Raw genomic sequence first — 13,115 nt, 5'->3', positions numbered from 1 at the left:
AAAATATTTTGGTTGAGCTTTTTTGTGGCTTGGATTGTATGGTTGACTTGACAATTCAAGAAATAATATCCAACATTCATGTTATGAATGTTTTTAAGAAAAAACAACATTTTTTGCGTTCTGTGTGATGGATATTTCACGTAAGACCATGTACAAGCTGTTGCATAAATGTTTTAGACGATTCCTATGGCCTGTTGGTCTAGTGGCCTGATTCTCTCTTAGGGTGATAGAGGTCCCGGGTTCAACTCCCGGACAGGCCCAACTACAAATCACACATATTGGTAAGTGTCATAAGCTTCGGTGAATCATTTACTATCTCTGTAATGACGATTCTGGAAATGAATTCCTGAATGAGTTGTTTTATGGATTCGTTTCAAAAATGTTACTTTACAATTTTACAAATCAACTTTACACTCCGATTTGTCTATATGCATTGCCCACCAGGAAGCTATTTGTAACCTCTTTCTTACAAATTTTCAGTAATCTTCTCTGCACATAATTACACAATCGGAGGTTTCAATGATATCCTGGCCTGTTGGTCTAGTGGTAGGATTCTCGCTTAGGGTGCAAGAGGTCCCGGGCTCAACTCCCGGACAGGCCCAACTAAAAATCACACATAATTGGTAAGTGTCATAAGATTGGGTGAAGCATTTACTATCTCTGGAATGACGATTCTCGAAATGAATTCTTGACAGAGTTGCTTTATGGATTCGTTTCAAAAATGTTACTTTACATTTTTACAAATCAACATTACACTCCGATTTGTCTGTATGCATTGCCCACGAGAAAGCTATTTGTAACCTCTTTCCTTCAAATATTCAGTAATCCTCCCTCCATATAATGACACAATCGGAGGTTGCAATGATATCCTGGCCTGTTGGCCTAATAGTATGATTCTCGCTTCAGGTGCGAGATGTTGCAGGTTAAACTCCCGCACAGGCCCAAATGCTTATCGCAAATTTGTGCATAAGGCTATATTCTACTGTAAAGGGTAATAACCAATCAACTGACAATTGCTGAAAAATATTTTGGTTGAGCTTTTTCGTGTCTTGGATTGTATGGTTGTCTTGACAATTCAAGAAATAATATCCAACATTCATATTATGAATGTTTTCAAAAAAAAACAGCATTTTTTGTGTTCTATGTGATGGATATTTCACGTAAGACCTTGCACAATTGTTCCCTAAATATTTTAGACGATTCCTATGGCCTGTTGGTCTAGTGGCATGATTCTCGCTTAGGGTGCGAGAGGTCCCGGGTTCAACTCCCGGACAGGCCCAACTAACAATCACACATAATTGGTAAGTGTCATAAGCTTCGGTGAAGCATTTACTATCTCTGGAATGATGATTCTTGACAGAGTTGTTTTATGGATTCGTTTCAAAAATGTTACTTTACATTTTTACAAATCAACATTACTCTCCAATTTTTCTGTATGCATCGCCCACGAGGAAGCTATTTGTAACCTCTTTCCTACAAATATTCAGTAATCTTCTCTGCACATATCTACACAATCGGAGGTTTCAATGATATCCTGGCCTGTTGGTCTATTAGTATGATTCTCGCTTCTGGTGCGAGATGTCGTAGGTTAAACTCCCGCACAGGCCCAATTGATTATCGCAAATCTGTGCATTAGACTATATTCTATTGTAAAGGGTAATAACCAATCAACTGACAATTGCTAAAAAATATTTTGGTTGAGCTTTTTCGTGGCTTGGATTGTATGGTTGACTTGACAATTCAAGAAATAATATCCAACATTCATGTTATGAATGTTTTGAAGAAAAAACAACATTTTTTGTGTTCTGTGTGATGGATATTTCACGTAAGACTTTAAACAAGTTGTTCCCTAAATATTTTAGATGATTCGTATGGCCTGTTGGTCTAGTGGTATGATTCTCGCTTAGGGTGCGAGAGGTCCCGGGTTCAACTCCCGGACAGGCCCAACTAAAAATCACACATAAGTGGTAAGTGTCATAAGATTCGGTGAAGCATTTACTATCTCTGGAATGACGATTCTCGAAATGAATTTTTGACAGAGTTGCTTTATGGATTCGTTTCAAAAATATTACTTTACATTTTTACAAATCAACATTACACTCCGATTTGTCTGTATGCATTGCCCACGAGGAAGCTATTTGTAACCTCTTTCCTACAAATTTTCAGTAATCTTCTCTGCACATAATTACACAATCGGAGGTTTCAATGATATCCTGGCCTGTTGGCCTATTAGTATGATTCTCGCTTCAGGTGCGAGATGTCGCAGGTTAAACTCCCGCACAGGCCCAATTGCTTATCGCAAATTTGTGCATAAGGCTATATTCTACTGTAAAGGGTAATAACCAATCAACTGACAATTGCTGAAAAATATTTTGGTTGAGCTTTTTCGTGGCTTGGATTGTATGGTTGTCTTGACAATTCAAGAAATAATATCCAACATTCATATTATGAATGTTTTGAAAAAAAACAGCATTTTTTGTGTTCTATGTGATGGATATTTCATGTAAGACCTTGCACAATTGTTCCCTAAATATTTTACACGATTCCTATGGCCTGTTGGTCTAGTGGCATGATTCTCGCTTAGGGTGCGAGAGGTCCCGGGTTCAACTCCCGGACAGGCCCAACTAACAATCACACATAATTGGTAAGTGTCATAAGCTTCGGTGAAGTATTTACTATCTCTGGAATGATGATTCTTGACAGAGTTGTTTTATGGATTTGTTTGAAAAATGTTACTTTACATTTTTACAAATCAACATTACACTCCGATTTGTCTGTATGCATTGCCCACGAGGAAGATATTTGTAACCTCTTTCCTACAAATATTCAGTAATCCTCCCTCCATATAATGACACAATCGGAGGTTTCAATGATATCCTGGCCTGTTGGTCTATTAGTTTGATTCTCGCTTCTGGTGCGAGATGTCGCAGGCTAAACTCCCGCACAGGCCCAATTGCTTATCGCAAATTTGTGCATAAGACTTTATTCTACTGTAAAGGGTAATAACCAATCAACTGACAATTGCTAAAAAATATTTTGTTTGAGCTTTTTCGTGGCTTGGATTGTATGGTTGACTTGACAATTCAAGAAATAATATCCAACATTCATGTTATGAATGTTTTTAAGAAAAAACAACATTTTTTGAGTTCTGTGTGATGGATATTTCACGTAAGACCATGTACAAGCTGTTGCATAAATGTTTTAGACGATTCCTATGGCCTGTTGGTCTAGTGGCCTGATTCTCTCTTAGGGTGATAGAGGTCCCGGGTTCAACTCCCGGACAGGCCCAACTACAAATCACACATATTGGTAAGTGTCATAAGCTTCGGTGAATCATTTACTATCTCTGTAATGACGATTCTGGAAATGAATTCCTGAATGAGTTGTTTTATGGATTCGTTTCAAAAATGTTACTTTACAATTTTACAAATCAACTTTACACTCCGATCTGTCTATATGCATTGCCCACCAGGAAGCTATTTGTAACCTCTTTCTTACAAATTTTCAGTAATCTTCTCTGCACATAATTACACAATCGGAGGTTTCAATGATATCCTGGCCTGTTGGTCTAGTGGTAGGATTCTCGCTTAGGGTGCAAGAGGTCCCGGGCTCAACTCCCGGACAGGCCCAACTAAAAATCACACATAATTGGTAAGTGTCATAAGATTCGGTGAAGCATTTACTATCTCTGGAATGACGATTCTCGAAATGAATTCTTGACAAAGTTGCTTTATGGATTCGTTTCAAAAATGTTACTTTACATTTTTACAAATCAACATTACACTCCGATTTGTCTGTATGCATTGCCCACGAGGAAGCTATTTGTAACCTCTTTCCTACAAATATTGAGTAATCCTCTCTGCACATAATGACACAATCGGAGGTTTCAATGATATCCTGGCCTGTTGGTCTATTAGTATGATTCTCGCTTCTTGTGCGAGATATCGCAGGATAAACTCCCGCGCAGGCCCAATTGCTTATCGCAAATTTGTGCATAAGACTTTATTCTACTGTAAAGGGTAATAACCAATCAACTGACAATTGCTAAAAAATATTTTGGTTGAGCTTTTTCGTGGCTTGGATTGTATGGTTGACTTGACAATTCAAGAAATAATATCCAACATTCATGTTATGAATGTTTTTAAGAAAAAACAACATTTTTTGCGTTCTGTGTGATGGATATTTCACGTAAGACCATGTACAAGCTGTTGCATAAATGTTTTAGACGATTCCTATGGCCTGTTGGTCTAGTGGCCTGATTCTCTCTTAGGGTGATAGAGGTCCCGGGTTCAACTCCCGGACAGGCCCAACTACAAATCACACATATTGGTAAGTGTCATAAGCTTCGGTGAATCATTTACTATCTCTGTAATGACGATTCTGGAAATGAATTCCTGAATGAGTTGTTTTATGGATTCGTTTCAAAAATGTTACTTTACAATTTTACAAATCAACTTTACACTCCGATTTGTCTATATGCATTGCCCACCAGGAAGCTATTTGTAACCTCTTTCTTACAAATTTTCAGTAATCTTCTCTGCACATAATTACACAATCGGAGGTTTCAATGATATCCTGGCCTGTTGGTCTAGTGGTAGGATTCTCGCTTAGGGTGCAAGAGGTCCCGGGCTCAACTCCCGGACAGGCCCAACTAAAAATCACACATAATTGGTAAGTGTCATAAGATTCGGTGAAGCATTTACTATCTCTGGAATGACGATTCTCGAAATGAATTCTTGACAAAGTTGCTTTATGGATTCGTTTCAAAAATGTTACTTTACATTTTTACAAATCAACATTACACTCCGATTTGTCTGTATGCATTGCCCACGAGGAAGCTATTTGTAACCTCTTTCCTACAAATATTGAGTAATCCTCTCTGCACATAATGACACAATCGGAGGTTTCAATGATATCCTGGCCTGTTGGTCTATTAGTATGATTCTCGCTTCTTGTGCGAGATATCGCAGGATAAACTCCCGCGCAGGCCCAATTGCTTATCGCAAATTTGTGCATAAGACTTTATTCTACTGTAAAGGGTAATAACCAATCAACTGACAATTGCTAAAAAATATTTTGGTTGAGCTTTTTCGTGGCTTGGATTGTATGGTTGACTTGACAATTCAAGAAATAATATCCAACATTCATGTTATGAATGTTTTTAAGAAAAAACAACATTTTTTGCGTTCTGTGTGATGGATATTTCACGTAAGACCATGTACAAGCTGTTGCATAAATGTTTTAGACGATTCCTATGGCCTGTTGGTCTAGTGGCCTGATTCTCTCTTAGGGTGATAGAGGTCCCGGGTTCAACTCCCGGACAGGCCCAACTACAAATCACACATATTGGTAAGTGTCATAAGCTTCGGTGAATCATTTACTATCTCTGTAATGACGATTCTGGAAATGAATTCCTGAATGAGTTGTTTTATGGATTCGTTTCAAAAATGTTACTTTACAATTTTACAAATCAACTTTACACTCCGATTTGTCTATATGCATTGCCCACCAGGAAGCTATTTGTAACCTCTTTCTTACAAATTTTCAGTAATCTTCTCTGCACATAATTACACAATCGGAGGTTTCAATGATATCCTGGCCTGTTGGTCTAGTGGTAGGATTCTCGCTTAGGGTGCAAGAGGTCCCGGGCTCAACTCCCTGACAGGCCCAACTAAAAATCACACATAATTGGTAAGTGTCATAAGATTCGGTGAAGCATTTACTATCTCTGGAATGACGATTCTCGAAATGAATTCTTGACAGACTTGCTTTATGGATTCGTTTCAAAAATGTTACTTTACATTTTTACAAATCAACATTATACTCCAATTTGTCTGTATGCATTGCCCACGAGAAAGCTATTTGTAACCTCTTTCCTACAAATATTCAGTAATCTTCTCTGCACATATCTACACAATCGGAGGTTTCAATGATATCCTGGCCTGTTGGTCTATTAGTATGATTCTCGCTTCTGGTGCGAGATGTCGTAGGTTAAACTTCCGCACAGGCCCAATTGATTATCGCAAATCTGTGCATTAGACTATATTCTATTGTAAAGGGTAATAACCAATCAACTGACAATTGCTAAAAAATATTTTGGTTGAGCTTTTTCGTGGCTTGGATTGTATGGTTGACTTGACAATTCAAGAAATAATATCCAACATTCATGTTATGAATGTTTTGAAGAAAAAACAACATTTTTTGTGTTCTGTGTGATGGATATTTCACGTAAGACTTTAAACAAGTTGTTCCCTAAATGTTTTAGATGATTCGTATGGCCTGTTGGTCTAGTGGTATGATTCTCGCTTAGGGTGATAGAGGTCCCGGGTTCAACTCCCGGACAGGCCCAACTACAAATCACACATATTGGTAAGTGTCATAACCTTCGGTGAATCATTTACTATCTCGCTAATGACGATTCTGGAAATGAATTCCTGAATGAGTTGTTTTATGGATCCGTTTCAAAAATGTTACTTTACAATTTTACAAATCAACTTTACACTGCGATTTGTCTATATGCATTTTCCACCAGGAAGCTATTTGTAACCTCTTTCCTACAAATTTTCAGTAATCTTCTCTGCACATAATTACACAATCGGAGGTTTCAATGATATCCTGGCCTGTTGGTCTATTAATATGATTCTCGCTTCTGGTGCGAGATGTCGCAGGTAAAACTCCCGCACAGGCCCAATTGCTTATCGCAAATTTGTGCATAAGACTATGTTCTACTGTAAAGGGTAATAACCAATCAACTGACAATTGCTGAAAAATATTTTGGTTGAGCTTTTTCGTGGCTTGGATTGTATGGTTGTCTTGTCAATTCAAGAAATAATATCCAACACTCATGTTATGAATGTTTTGAAGAAAAAGCAACATTTTTTGTGTTCTGTGTGATGGATATTTCACGTAAGACTTTGAACAAGTTGTTCCTTAAATATTTTAGACGATTCCTATGGCCTGTTGGTATAGTGACATGATTGTCGATTAGGGTGCCAGAGGTCCCGGATTTAACTCCCGGACTGGCCCAACTACAAATCACACATAATTCGTGTCATAAGCTTCGGTGAAGCATTTATTATCTCTGGAATGATGATTCTTGACAGAGTTGTTTTATGGATTCGTTTCAAAAATGTTACTTTACAATTTTACAAATCAACATTACCCTCCCATTTGTCTGTATGCATCGCCCACGAGGAAGCTATTTGTAACCTCTTTCCTACAAATATTCAGTAATCCTCCCTCCATATAATGACACAATCAGAGGTTTCAATGATATCCTGGCCTGTTGGTCTATTAGTATGATTCTCGCTTCTGGTGCGAGATGTCGCAGGTTAAACTCCCGCACAGGCCCAATTGATTATCGCAAATTTGTGCATTAGACTATATTCTATTGTAAAGGGTAATAACCAATCAACTGACAATTGCTAAAAAATATTTTGGTTGAGCTTTTTCGTGGCTTGGATTGTATGGTTGACTTGACAATTCAAGAAATAATATCCAACATTCATGTTATGAATGTTTTGAAGAAAAAACAACATTTTTTGTGTTCTGTGTGATGGATATTTCACGTAAGACTTTAAACAAGTTGTTCCCTAAATATTTTAGATGATTCGTATGGCCTGTTGGTCTAGTGGTATGATTCTCGCTTAGGGTGCGAGAGGTCCCAGATTCAACTCCCGGACAGGCCCAACTAACAATCACACATAATTGGTAAGTGTCATAAGCTTCGGTGAAGTATTTACTATCTCTGGAATGATGATTCTTGACAGAGTTGTTTTATGGATTTGTTTGAAAGATGTTACTTTACATTTTTACAAATCAACATTACACTCCCATTTGTCTGTATGCATTGCCCACGAGGAAGCTATTTGTAACCTCTTTCCTACAAATATTCAGTAATCCTCCCTCCATATAATGACACAATCAGAGGTTTCAATGATATCCTGGCCTGTTGGTCTATTAGTATGATTCTCGCTTCTGGTGCGAGATGTCGCAGGTTAAACTCCCGCACAGGCCCAATTGATTATCGCAAATTTGTGCATTAGACTATATTCTATTGTAAAGGGTAATAACCAATCAACTGACAATTGCTAAAAAATATTTTGGTTGAGCTTTTTCGTGGCTTGGATTGTATGGTTGACTTGACAATTCAAGAAATAATATCCAACATTCATGTTATGAATGTTTTGAAGAAAAAACAACATTTTTTGTGTTCTGTGTGATGGATATTTCACGTAAGACTTTAAACAAGTTGTTCCCTAAATATTTTAGATGATTCGTATGGCCTGTTGGTCTAGTGGTATGATTCTCGCTTAGGGTGCGAGAGGTCCCAGATTCAACTCCCGGACAGGCCCAACTAACAATCACACATAATTGGTAAGTGTCATAAGCTTCGGTGAAGTATTTACTATCTCTGGAATGATGATTCTTGACAGAGTTGTTTTATGGATTTGTTTGAAAGATGTTACTTTACATTTTTACAAATCAACATTACACTCCCATTTGTCTGTATGCATTGCCCACGAGGAAGCTATTTGTAACCTCTTTCCTACAAATATTCAGTAATCCTCCCTCCATATAATGACACAATCGGAGGTTTCAATGATATCCTGGCCTGTTGGCCTATTAGTATGATTCTCGCTTCTGGTGCGAGATGTCGCAGGCTAAACTCCCGCACAGGCCTAATTGCTTATCGCAAATTTGTGCATAAGGCTATATTTTACTGTAAAGGGTAATAACCAATCAAGGGACAATTGCTGAAAAATATTTTGGTTGAGCTTTTTCGTGCCTTGGATTGTATGGTTGTCTTGACAATTCAAGAAATAATATCCAACATTCATATTATGAATGTTTTGAAAAAAACAGAATTTTTTGTGTTCTAGGTGATGGATATTTCACGTAAGACCTTGCACAATTTTCCCTAAATATTTTAGACGATTCCTATGGCCTGTTGGTCTAGTGGCATGATTCTCGCTTAGGGTGCGAGAGGTCCCGGGTTCAACTCCCGGACAGGCCCAACTAACAATCACACAAAATTGGTAAGTGTCATAAGCTTCGGTGAAGCATTTACTATCTCTGGAATGATGATTCTTGACAGAGTTGTTTTATGGATTTGTTTGAAAAATATTACTTTACAATTTTAAAAATCAACTTTACACTCCGATTTGTCTGTATGCATTGCCCACGAGGAAGCTATTTGTAACCTAATTCTTACAAATATTCAGTAATCATCTCTGCACATAATGACACAATTGGAGGTTTCAATGATATCCTGGCCTGTTGGTCTATTAGTATGATTCTCGCTTCTTGTGCGAGATGTCGCAGGATAAATTCCCGCGCAGGCCCAATTGCTTATCGCAAATTTGTGCATAAGACTTTATTCTACTGTAAAGGGTAATAACCAATCAACTGACAATTGCTAAAAAATATTTTGGTTGAGCGTTTTCGTGGCTTGGATTGTATGGTTGACTTGACAATTCAAGAAATAATATCCAACATTCATGTTATGAATGTTTTGAAGAAAAAACAACATTTTTTGAGTTCTGTGTGATGGATATTTCACGTAAGACCATGTACAATTTGTTGCATAAATGTTTTAGGCGATTCCTATGGCCTGTTGGTCTAGTGGCCTGATTCTCTCTAAGGGTGATAGAGGTCCCGGGTTCAACTCCCGGACAGGCCCAACTAAAAATCACACATATTGGTAAGTGTCATAAGCTTCGGTGAATCATTTACTATCTCTGTAATGACGATTCTGGAAATGAATTCCTGAATGAGTTGTTTTATGGATTCGTTTCAAAAATGTTACTTTACAATTTTACAAATCAACTTTACACTGCGATTTGTCTATATGCATTTCCCACCAGGAAGCTATTTGTAACCTCTTTCCTACAAATTTTCAGTAATCTTCTCTGCACATAATTACACAATCGGAGGTTTCAATGATATCCTGGCCTGTTGGTCTATTAATATGATTCTCGCTTCTGGTGCGAGATGTCGCAGGTAAAACTCCCGCACAGGCCCAATTGCTTATCGCAAATTTGTGTATAAGACTATGTTCTACTGTAAAGGGCAATAACCAATCAACTGACAATTGCTGAAAAATATTTTGGTTGAGCTTTTTCGTGGCTTGGATTGTATGGTTGTCTTGTCAATTCAAGAAATAATATCCAACATTCATGTTATGAATGTTTTGAAGAAAAAACAACATTTTTTGTGTTCTGTGTGATGGATATTTCACGTAAGACTTTAAACAAGTTGTTCCCTAAATATTTTAGATGATTCGTATGGCCTGTTGGTCTAGTGGTATGATTCTCGCTTAGGGTGCGAGAGGTCCCCGGTTCAACTCCCGGACAGGCCCAACTAAAAATCACACATAATTGGTAAGTGTCATAAGATTCGCTGAAGCATTTACTATCTCTGGAATGACGATTCTCGAAATGAATTCTTGACAGAGTTGCTTTATGGATTCGTTTTAAAAATGTTACTTTACATTTTTACAAATCAACATTACACTCCGATTTGTCTGTATGCATTGCCCACGAGGAAGCTATTTGTAACCTCTTTCCTACAAATATTCAGTAATCCTCCCTCCATATAATGACACAATCGGAGGTTTCAATGATATCCTGGCCTGTTGGCCTATTAGTATGATTCTCGCTTCTGGTGCGATATGTCGCAGGCTAAACTCCCGCACAGGCCCCATTGCTTATCGCAAATTTGTGCATAAGGCTATATTTTACTGTAAAGGGTAATAACCAATCAAGGGACAATTGCTGAAAAATATTTTGGTTGAGCTTTTTCGTGCCTTGGATTGTATGGTTGTCTTGACAATTCAAGAAATAATATCCAACATTCATATTATGAATGTTTTGACAAAAACAGAATTTTTTGTGTTCTAGGTGATGGATATTTCACGTAAGGCCTTGCACAATTTTTCCTGAATATTTTAGACGATTCCAATGGCCTGTTGGTCTAGTGGCATCATTCTCCCTTAGGGTGCGAGAGGTCCCGGGTTCAACTCCCAGACAGGCCCAACTAACAATCACACATAATTGGTAAGTGTCATAAGCTTCGGTGAAGCATTTACTATCTCTGGAATGATGATTCTTGACAGAGTTGTTTTATGGATTTGTTTGAAAAATGTTACTTTACAATTTTAAAAATCAACTTTACACTCCGATTTCTCTGTATGCATTGCCCATGAGGAAGCTATTTGTAACCTAATTCTTACAAATACTCAGTAATCATCTCTGCACGTAATGACACAATCGGAGGTTTCAATAATATCCTGGCCTGTTGGTCTATTAGTATGATTCTCGCTTCTTGTGCGAGATGTCGCAGGATAAAATCCCGTGCAGGCCCAATTGCTTATCGCACAATTTGTGCATAAGACTTTATTCTACTGTAAAGGGTAATAACCAATCAACTGACAATTGCTAAAAAATATTTTGGTTGAGCTTTTTCGTGGCTTGGATGGTATGGTTGACTTGACAATTCAAGAAATAATATCCAACATTCATGTTATGAATGTTTTTAAGAAAAAACAACATTTTTTGAGTTCTGTGTGATGGAAATTTCACGTAAGACCATGTACAAGCTGTTGCATAAATGCTTTAGACGATTCCTATGGCCTGTTGGTCTAGTGGCCTGATTATCTCTTAGGGTGATAGAGGTCCCGGGTTCAACTCCCGGACAGGCCCAACTAAAAATCACACATAATTGGTAAGTGTCATCAGATTCGGTGAAGCATTTACTATCTCTGGAATGACGATTCTCGAAATGAATTCTTGACAGAGTTGCTTTATGGATTCGTTTTAAAAATGTTACTTTACATTTTTACAAATCAACATTACACTTCGATTTGTCTGTATGCATTGCCCACGAGGAAGCTATTTGTAACCTCTTTCCTACAAATATTCAGTAATCCTCCCTCCATATAATGACACAATCGGAGGTTTCAATGATATCCTGGCCTGTTGGTCTTTTAGTATGATTCTCGCTTCTGGTGCGAGATGTCGCAGGCTAAACTCCCGCACAGGCCCAATTGCTTATCGCAAATTTGTGCATAAGGCTATATTTTACTGTAAAGGGTAATAACCAATCAACGGACAATTGCTGAAAAATATTTTGGTTGAGCTTTTTCGTGCCTTGGATTGTATGGTTGTCTTGACAATTCAAGAAATAATATCCAACATTCATATTATGAATGTTTTGAAAAAAACAGAATTTTTTGTGTTCTAGGTGATGGATATTTCACGTAAGACCTTGCACAATTTTCCCTAAATATTTTAGACGATTCCTATGGCCTGTTGCTCTAGTGGCATGATTCTCGCTTATGGTGCGAGAGGTCCCGGATTCAACTCCCGGACAGGCCCAACTAACAATCACACATAATTGGTAAGTGTCATAAGCTTCGGTGAAGCATTTACTATCTCTGGAATGATGATTCTTGACAGAGTTGTTTTATGGATTCGTTTCAAAAATGTTACTTTACAATTTTACAAATCAACTTTACACTGCGATTTGTCTATATGCATTTCCCACCAGGAAGCTATTTGTAACCTTTTTCCTACAAATTTTCAGTAATCTTCTCTGCACATAATTACACAATCGGAGGTTTCAATGATATCCTGGCCTGTTGGTCTATTAATATGATTCTCGCTTCTGGTGCGAGATGTCGCAGGTAAAACTCCCGCACAGGCCCAATTGCTTATCGCAAATTTGTGCATAAGACTATGTTCTACTGTAAAGGGTAATAACCAATCAACTGACAATTGCTGAAAAATATTTTTGTTGAGCTTTTTCGTGGCTTGGATTGTATGGTTGTCTTGTCAATTCAAGAAATAATATCCAACACTCATGTTATAAATGTTTTGAAGAAAAAGCAACATTTTTTGTGTTCTGTGTGATGGATATTTCACGTAAGACTTTGAACAAGTTGTTCCCTAAATATTTTAGACGATTCCTATGGCCTGTTGGTATAGTGACATGATTGTCGATTGGGGTGCCAGAGGTCCCGGATTCAACTCCCGGACTGGCCCAACTAACAATCACACATAATTGGTAAGTGTCATAAGCTTCGGTGAAGCATTTACTATCTCTGGAATGATGAT

The 13,115-nt window shown here is 37.8% G+C and overlaps 11 non-coding genes across 11 annotated transcripts; all 11 read left to right on the top strand.

Moving 5' to 3' along the window:
* The first annotated feature begins 529 nt into the window (after positions 1 to 529).
* Trnap-agg (transfer RNA proline (anticodon AGG)) lies at positions 530 to 601 on the top strand. The gene has a single exon. It is a non-coding gene; the product is annotated as a tRNA-Pro (tRNA).
* Positions 602 to 1,207: 606 nt separating this feature from the next.
* Positions 1,208 to 1,279, top strand: Trnap-agg (transfer RNA proline (anticodon AGG)). The gene has a single exon. It is a non-coding gene; the product is annotated as a tRNA-Pro (tRNA).
* Positions 1,280 to 1,873: 594 nt separating this feature from the next.
* Trnap-agg (transfer RNA proline (anticodon AGG)) lies at positions 1,874 to 1,945 on the top strand. The gene has a single exon. It is a non-coding gene; the product is annotated as a tRNA-Pro (tRNA).
* A 605-nt stretch (positions 1,946 to 2,550) lies between these two features.
* Trnap-agg (transfer RNA proline (anticodon AGG)) lies at positions 2,551 to 2,622 on the top strand. Its single transcript has one exon. It is a non-coding gene; the product is annotated as a tRNA-Pro (tRNA).
* A 935-nt stretch (positions 2,623 to 3,557) lies between these two features.
* Trnap-agg (transfer RNA proline (anticodon AGG)) lies at positions 3,558 to 3,629 on the top strand. Its single transcript has one exon. It is a non-coding gene; the product is annotated as a tRNA-Pro (tRNA).
* A 948-nt stretch (positions 3,630 to 4,577) lies between these two features.
* Positions 4,578 to 4,649, top strand: Trnap-agg (transfer RNA proline (anticodon AGG)). Its single transcript has one exon. It is a non-coding gene; the product is annotated as a tRNA-Pro (tRNA).
* Positions 4,650 to 6,276: 1,627 nt separating this feature from the next.
* Positions 6,277 to 6,348, top strand: Trnap-agg (transfer RNA proline (anticodon AGG)). Its single transcript has one exon. It is a non-coding gene; the product is annotated as a tRNA-Pro (tRNA).
* A 1,268-nt stretch (positions 6,349 to 7,616) lies between these two features.
* On the top strand, positions 7,617 to 7,688 carry Trnap-agg (transfer RNA proline (anticodon AGG)). Its single transcript has one exon. It is a non-coding gene; the product is annotated as a tRNA-Pro (tRNA).
* A 594-nt stretch (positions 7,689 to 8,282) lies between these two features.
* On the top strand, positions 8,283 to 8,354 carry Trnap-agg (transfer RNA proline (anticodon AGG)). The gene has a single exon. It is a non-coding gene; the product is annotated as a tRNA-Pro (tRNA).
* A 590-nt stretch (positions 8,355 to 8,944) lies between these two features.
* Positions 8,945 to 9,016, top strand: Trnap-agg (transfer RNA proline (anticodon AGG)). Its single transcript has one exon. It is a non-coding gene; the product is annotated as a tRNA-Pro (tRNA).
* Positions 9,017 to 10,288: 1,272 nt separating this feature from the next.
* On the top strand, positions 10,289 to 10,360 carry Trnap-agg (transfer RNA proline (anticodon AGG)). Its single transcript has one exon. It is a non-coding gene; the product is annotated as a tRNA-Pro (tRNA).
* Positions 10,361 to 13,115: the final 2,755 nt, after the last annotated feature.

The sequence above is a fragment of the Hydractinia symbiolongicarpus genome, chromosome 7 (assembly GCF_029227915.1).
Source record: "Hydractinia symbiolongicarpus strain clone_291-10 chromosome 7, HSymV2.1, whole genome shotgun sequence".
Taxonomy (NCBI): domain Eukaryota; kingdom Metazoa; phylum Cnidaria; class Hydrozoa; order Anthoathecata; family Hydractiniidae; genus Hydractinia; species Hydractinia symbiolongicarpus.
This window is presented reverse-complemented; position numbering and strand designations above follow the sequence as displayed.